At 39.0% G+C, this 7,711-nt stretch overlaps 1 pseudogene; it reads right to left on the bottom strand.

Moving 5' to 3' along the window:
* Positions 1–3,627: 3,627 nt before the first annotated feature.
* Positions 3,628–5,638, bottom strand: LOC107696830 (uncharacterized; annotated as a pseudogene).
* Positions 5,639–7,711: the final 2,073 nt, after the last annotated feature.

The raw sequence follows: 7,711 nt of genomic DNA, 5'->3' as shown, positions 1-7,711 counted from the left end.
GCCCGGAACTGCTTCTGTGTACAACAGTGAGCGCAAGCTACATTAAAGGGATTATTACGTTTTGAATATAGATATTTTTCTTACAAAAACGCACCGATTCGCTACAGAAGGCCTTTGTTCACCCCCCAGAGCCGTGTGAGACACCTTTTTTTATGGATGGGCGCTTTTTATTTAACTTCTTTTGGACTGATGCATGCAACACCCGCTGAGTGCCATGAAACAGCTTGAAAGGTCAATGACAATTTTTTATATAACTCCGACTGGATTCGTCTGAAAGAAGAAAGTCATAGACACCTAGGATGACTTGAGGGTGAGTAATTTATGGGCTAATTTTCATTTTTGGGTGAACTAACCCTTTAAGTTGTATGTCTGGGATACATGAATATACATACAGTTAAACAGAGAGAGAGAGAGAGCTTTAAAAATGATACATTTTAATGTATTTTATCCATTACACTCCAGTCAATAAGAATCAGCTTCCATAAATATTAAGAATATTGTGTCCATTGTCTATTATAAAGCATTTAAATCTGCTATTTTGCAGGTGAAAAGTGCTAAACTTGTAAAAGACTATAGTGATGTCATCTCCACTTGCTATGCTGGTGCACAGTGACTCTTGGGATGGCCACATCTCTCTCCTACACATTTCTAACGGTTTCTGGAGTTAAGGATCAATCACAGGCACCTGTGGCTGTTGTACTGCAGTCCCAAAATGCTGAGGGGAGTTAGGACTCAAGCTATTATCTAAGGCCCACCTATAGGCTACTTCAAAAGTATTAATTTTTATATTATTTTATTTTATTTTTATATTAATTTAAACAATTATTAGCAAACAATTATATTCATTTAGTAACATAAATATATATTAGTGTAGGCTATATCTTTAGAGTTGTATAATTCTGACATTGTATCTACAGCAAGAAAACAGTAATGGCGGACTGCTGCTTCCCACTCAGGGCTACTGACTCAGGGCTACTGCTCCGGAGCGGTATTTGAGGCTTAGTGCATCCCATCATGCATCATGTTGTGGAAATAAATCGTTAAACATTTTGCCGAAATCTCGCGAGAGGTCACGGAAACCTTTCCAGTGTATGGTAAATATTAATAATAATTAGATATTACATATAATTTTGTAGTAAAACAAAGAGTTGCACGTTTTATCGGTGCAAATGAGTAATGGTGATAATTGTTTTGTACAACATTTGCAACTGCTTTTTATAATTTAATTGCAAGCACCACAAATTTAAATTGTGTCATCTGTTATAGGGACTACTGAACCGACATTTAGAAGTTGATTTTAAAATGCAAAGTATTTAAATAAAAATAAAGCGCTGCAAACACTTGCATTTTTACTACACTATAAGTGTGTCACATCAGGTAATGAAAAGTTCTACACACACTTGTGGTCTTCATGCTCACTTGAACACTTGGACCAAATACAGGAAATACGTCATATAAGTAGTCAAGTGATCAAGTGCAAAGACCGCAAGTGTGGGTATTTGGACAAGGCACTTGTGTACTTGGTAGTTCGGATTTGGCAAGTTCGACTCGGGAGTGCGAACTCCTGAGGACGGGAGGACGCAAATCCGGTAATCCTGCAAATGGAACAGCAGCGTACTTGATAACGTCCCTCAGCTCGCCTTGGATAATCCGGTTATCCTTACTGTATATTTACAATAACACGAAATATATCAAACACCACTGCCTCTCTTCGTTGTCATTTAAACATATTAATAGCCACAAACATGTAATTCAGGCAACGCAGACATACTTTGATTATCTTCACTCACTGTATGTATATTTATAACAAAACGAAATATAAAACACAACCACATATAATATAAAACACACACAAATACATAAAACATTAATATGTGGTTCAGGCATTATGTGCATATATATATATATACTCTGATTATCTTCACTGTATGAATAAATGCATGACATAAAACACTACGCTGCCTCTTTTTGTTAAGTCAACTTTAATGAGCAATAATAGCCATTAAACATGTATAAGTATGAAATATAAGAGGCTTATATAATAGGAAATAAAGACAAAAGCAAACAATTCAGGCAAATGTATGCTAAATCAGCACTGTACGATGGTAAAGATAAATATATAAGGTTATGAAACTAAACTTTGTGCTCAGCCAAAACGATATGACCAGGAACAAATAATAGATTCATGAGACCAAAGATTGCCAGTTTGATATACCTAAAATGAATTATATCTCATGTTTAACCACTACAGAGACATCAGAGCCAGCGGCAAAGGTCAGAATGACTAGCCGACGTAAGGCTGCTCTCGACGGGATTCATGAGTAGTGAGCGCCCGGTGATCACCTGGAGCTCACCTCTCCAAAATCGGCAAAGCAAATTTTCAAATAGGCGCTATCTTTATCAATAAACCACAGATTTGAGTTTTCAAACACCTACATTCTCGCCTGAAAAACTCTTAAAACTACATTTCATGACACAAAATTCAGAAAATGCGGGTTTTCTCCTCCGCCATTAACGCTCGCTGATGCAAAATGCATTGTGGGACACCTGCTGCCTCAAGTTCGCACAAATCACCTTTTTATGCTTCCTCAATAAAAGGGGCAGAGCAAGAACCCATCTGGGGATGTAAACTTTGAATTGGAACAGTACTTGGGCCACGACTGATAAAGTTTCACAAGTCCACAAAAAGCAAGTAGACAAGAATGCATATTGAGAAATGGCCAGGGACTGAATTTGGAATAGCGCACTAGCATATGACTCCAGAGTAATATGCTTGTATGCTACTTGAAATTCAGCCAATACTCAGAACATTTATGGTGTCTTTATTGATAGGACTCATTACGTTAGATTGTTGATTTGCACTTTCTAAAGACAGGTTTCAGAGGCATAATAGTACATGCATATGTTAAAGAATTAAGTTGCATTTCTGGGATACATGCATATACATAGTTAAACAGAGAGAGTGATAACAGTCTTTAGTGATTGTTCTTTACGGTCAAGGTGAAATTCCTGGCTAGTGCCCCGTAAAATAGTTTGACAAGCTAAATATCAATTTAAGCCCAAAGCCATTACGCTGATGGTGCTACTTAAACCTAAAAATCACTAAATTTTTTGGTGCTCCGTATGAGGCCATCTAACCTTGAAATCATTACACATACATTAGGTATTTCTTAAAATAACCAAACCTCAACAAAATGAGGGCAGATCCTTTGAGCACAGTTGATGACTATGTCACCAATACTATTCCAATATACAACCAAGTTTTCCCTCGATTCCTCTGTCCTCTTTTTCCCCTGCATCATTCCGTCGGGAGTAGAGCCAAGACACCAGGAAAAGGAGCAAGGAAAAGAGGACACTATGTAGTGAGAAGCACACTACTTCTACAAAACACTACGGTGCATTGCTGAGGGGCACACATCAGTTTTGTTATGGCTTTGTTTGGTACTATATTCACTGGCAACATAGACCTTTCCACATTTGCAGGTTACACAGCAGCAGAACTCAGTTCGATAAACTACTACAGCGCCAAATGGGAGACTTCAAATTTTTTGCATTCCCATTTGCTCAAATAGCTAAAGAAATGCCACAAATACATTTTCATTAAAGTCACAAAGCTTTATTAGGCTTGTACCCAACAAATATTGATGTCAGTTCAATTGTTCTGGTGTCAAAAGCAATACCACTTCAGAGTGCACTCATCTGCTCAATCGAGCGAGTTATCTACGAGACCTGTAGAATGAGGATAACCGTGCAGGAGAAGATGGTGATTTAGGGCTGTGGGGACCAAAGATTGGATCCTTAGGATACTGGGGCATGAAAGGGTATTTCACAGTTGGAGACACAAAAGACTTCATGGGGTGATGACCATAGAATGGTGGGTACATTGGAAAACCTGGATACTGGTGCGCAGGCTGGTATGGGGCAGGGGTAGTTGTGGTCGTTGCAGGAGTGGTCACTTCAACTGGGCTTTGGAAGCCATTCATATAAGGAGGGAGCTTTGGGTACCAGGGATGTTGTAGTTGTGGTGCTGGGGGAGCAGCTGGGTCACCTTTGGAGTAAAAAGGATCAAATATTGGCATGGGATACTTGTGAGGGAACATGTGTTGCTGGAAAGGATATTGAAAAGGCGCAGTTGTAGTCATTGTAGGTGGCACAGTGGGAGGCAGGGTAGTAGGTACACCAGGATATGGAGGATACCACCAGGGTCTTCCAAAAGGGAAAGGGTCCATCATCTGTTGCATGACAGTTGGGTCACGGACAGGTGTGGTTGGGGCTATGGTTGGGGCTACGGTTGGCTGTGTCAGAGGACAGGAAAGAGTCACTTCCTGGTCACCGTACATCAAAGGGAGTCGCCTTGCAGTATCCTGAGGAAGACCAAAATAAACCAGTAAACGGTGCAAATGTATAATTACAGAAATAAGAAATTGCACACATTCTGTGAATGACAAGTCACACCAAGTGCACTCAATTATTCTTACCGTCATTTCCCAACAGCTTCCTGTGAAGGGTGCAGTGACAACCAGTGAACCAGCATTAGTCGCCAATGTAAACGAGCATTGAGAGCATGTTCGGAGCAGAGGCTGCCATGATCCATCAACTAAAAGCAGAGAAAGGGTCAAGCTCATGGTTCTTTCAACTTGCATTGAATGTGAATTGAGAGACTTGCCTTTAACTTTAACAATCTGCTCTGATGCCAAGTGTGACAATCATGCCAGAGGAGAAGCAGGACACGGTAGGGAGGCGAGGACTCACAGGGCAAGACACTTGCACTGGAGCTCCCATTATAATGAGTGGCAGAATATAACTTCCACCCTGTTAGGAGATGGAGAAATTAAGTTAAAGCCAAAACAAACTCATGAAAAGGCATCACATGGACGGAACAGAGACAGAGCACTTGTCACCTTTATCATGCACACTAACCCGTTTTCTGACATGACAGCCCCGGTATGGAGCAACAAGAGACACATCCCTGCGTGCCCGCTTCAGTGAGTAACCACAGCTAGCTGGCATCTCAGACAAAGGCACTGGTGACTCCTCTCCTGATGGTTGAGAAATTAAGTTTATGGGAGAAAAAAAAACAAAAACAAAAACAAAAAAAAGCCACACACACCTCACCTCGGTCAACCAGAAAGTATGGCGTTCTCCATCCTGGAATGCGCAAGATCATTGAATCATTGCTACATTGCACAGAAGAACCCAGACGGTGCAACTTAGTGCTAGCAGAGTGAAACCACACTTAAAGGAAAAAAACAAATCAAGTTAAGTTAGAGACTCTAACTTAAGACTTATAATAATAATAATAATAATAATAATAATAATAATAAAGTCCCAATTTAAGTTTAGGATGTCAAGTTACCTTCTTCATTTGACAGGTGCCCATCAGACTCCGCTGACCTCAACGCAGAGGTCTTCACATGATTATTAGGTACTGTACCTTGACCACCAATTAAAAGTTTGCCAAAACGGACCGCGTTTTCAGAGACTGCTCCATAAGCAACACCTACTTCAGAAAAGACCTCATGATCAGTCCTTAAAGAAGAACTCAGTGTCACCACAGCCATTGTGAAAAATAAGATGCCCTTTGCCCAAGGCATGGTAAGTTTTCAAGCAAGAACCTGGAAATTCACTGTTATTGAACAACCTTAACGCTACAGCTTATTACAGCAATTTATTGAGACATGCTGTGCTATTTGTACTCACTTTTGAGTCGCGCAGTGATATTGGATGACCAATCAAATCTGTTCATCAATCAGCTTGTTGTTTTTACCTGTGCCTCATTATGCTTATGACAGGGACTGAATTTGGAATTTGGAATAGCACACTAGCATGTGACTCCAGAGTAATATGCTTGTATGATACTTGAAATTCAGCCAATACACAGAAAAAATAACCTTGTAAAGACAGGTTTCAGAGGCATAATAGTACATACATACGTTAAAAAGAATTAAGTTGTATGGGATACATGAATATACATTACAGCTAGAGAGAGAGACAACAATAAAATAATTAATTACCAATTTTAATGTATTTTATCCATTACACTCCAGTCAATAAGAATATAAGAATCGGTAACACTTTACAATAACAGTACATCAACTATCATGTACTAATACCTGAATTAATAATTACTTGACTATGAACTAATGATGAGTTAAGATATGTATTAATCAAGAACTAATGAAGAACTAACTTAACTACGACATGAGTCATATGAACTTTTAACTCTTGCATGTTAGTTAATGTATTAATTATCACTTTGGGGTAAACTAAATCAAACATGCTCTAGAAGCAAGATGTATGAAAATGGCACAATGTAAAATTGTTTATAAATTTGCCACCTGTAGCTGTCACAAACATCAGTGAACGACAGTGGATTTCTTGCAATATTTACGTTTAACCTAACTCATCCAACACACAACGATGCATTCATAATTAAAAACAATTTCATCTCATTCTGTTTTGAGTGATTCCACTGCTGTCGTGCTACAATAACGAATTCATTAAGCAGGTGCAATTTTCCAAATTAAAAACCTGCGGGACCCAACGCAACAGGGTGCGGAAATAGATAATCATGTTTCGCTCGGTCGCCTCAAACTTGCATTGGATTTTAACCTTAGTGTAAGGTTGAGAGGTCCGTCTATCACTGTTTTCCATGTTCGTAGAGTTAGTTCAGCCAATCAGCCTAAATTATAAACTGACTGCCATAGTAGGAAAAAACATACTATGGTAGTCAATGGGGGCCGAGATCTGCTTGGTTGCAAACATTCTTCCAAATATCGCACGCGCTCGCGCTCTCTCCCCCTCTCTCTCTCTCTCTCTCTCTCTCTCTCTCGCGCTCTCTCTCTCGCGCTCTCTCTCTCTCTTTCTCTTTCTCTCTCTCACCCTCTCTCTCTCTCGCGCTCTCTCTCTCTCTCGCTCTCTCTCTCACTCAGAAGTGGAAGAGCAGAGGTCCTGTGGCTGCATTTGGATGGAGAAGGAATTGAACGGTAGGAGGAAAGTTGACATTTTGAAGGGGCAATAGTGGCCCAAAAGAAGAGCAAGAACACAAGACAAACGTCTGACTGCAGTGCATTATTATGATATAAAGACAGTAAACCAATCCATAACATAAACAAAGCGATGACCATCATCTCTATGCTAACACTGATTTTAATTTGGAAAATTGCACCTGCTTAATGAATTCGTTATTGTAGGACGGCAGCAGTGGAATCACTCAAAACGGAATGAGATGAAATTGTTTTTAATTATGAATGCACCGTTGTGTGTTGGATGAGTTAAGTTAAATGTAAATATTGCAAGAAATCCACTGTCGTTCACTGATGTTTGTGACAGCTGCAGGTGGCAAATTTATAAACAATTTTACATTGTGCCATTTTCATACATCTTGCTTCTAGAGCATGTTTGATTTAGTTTACCCCAAAGTGATAATTAATACATTAACTAACATGCAGGAGCTAACATGTAATTAAGGTAGTGTTATTCATTCAGAAGTTCATATGACTCATGTCGTAGTTAGTTCTTCATTAGTTCTTGATTAATACATATCTTAACTCATCATTAGTTCATAGTCAAGTATTTATTAATTCAGGAATTAGTACATGATAATTCATGTACTGTTATTGTAAAGTGTTACCGAATCATCTTACATAAACAATAAAAAATATTGTGTCCATTGTCTATTTTAAAGCATTTAAATCTGCTATTTTGCAGG

Source organism: Sinocyclocheilus anshuiensis, unplaced genomic scaffold (genome assembly GCF_001515605.1).
Source record: "Sinocyclocheilus anshuiensis isolate Anshui unplaced genomic scaffold, SAMN03320099.WGS_v1.1 scaffold710, whole genome shotgun sequence".
Taxonomy (NCBI): Eukaryota; Metazoa; Chordata; class Actinopteri; order Cypriniformes; family Cyprinidae; genus Sinocyclocheilus; species Sinocyclocheilus anshuiensis.
Note: the sequence above shows the minus strand (reverse complement) of the source record. Positions and strands in the feature narration are given on the sequence as shown.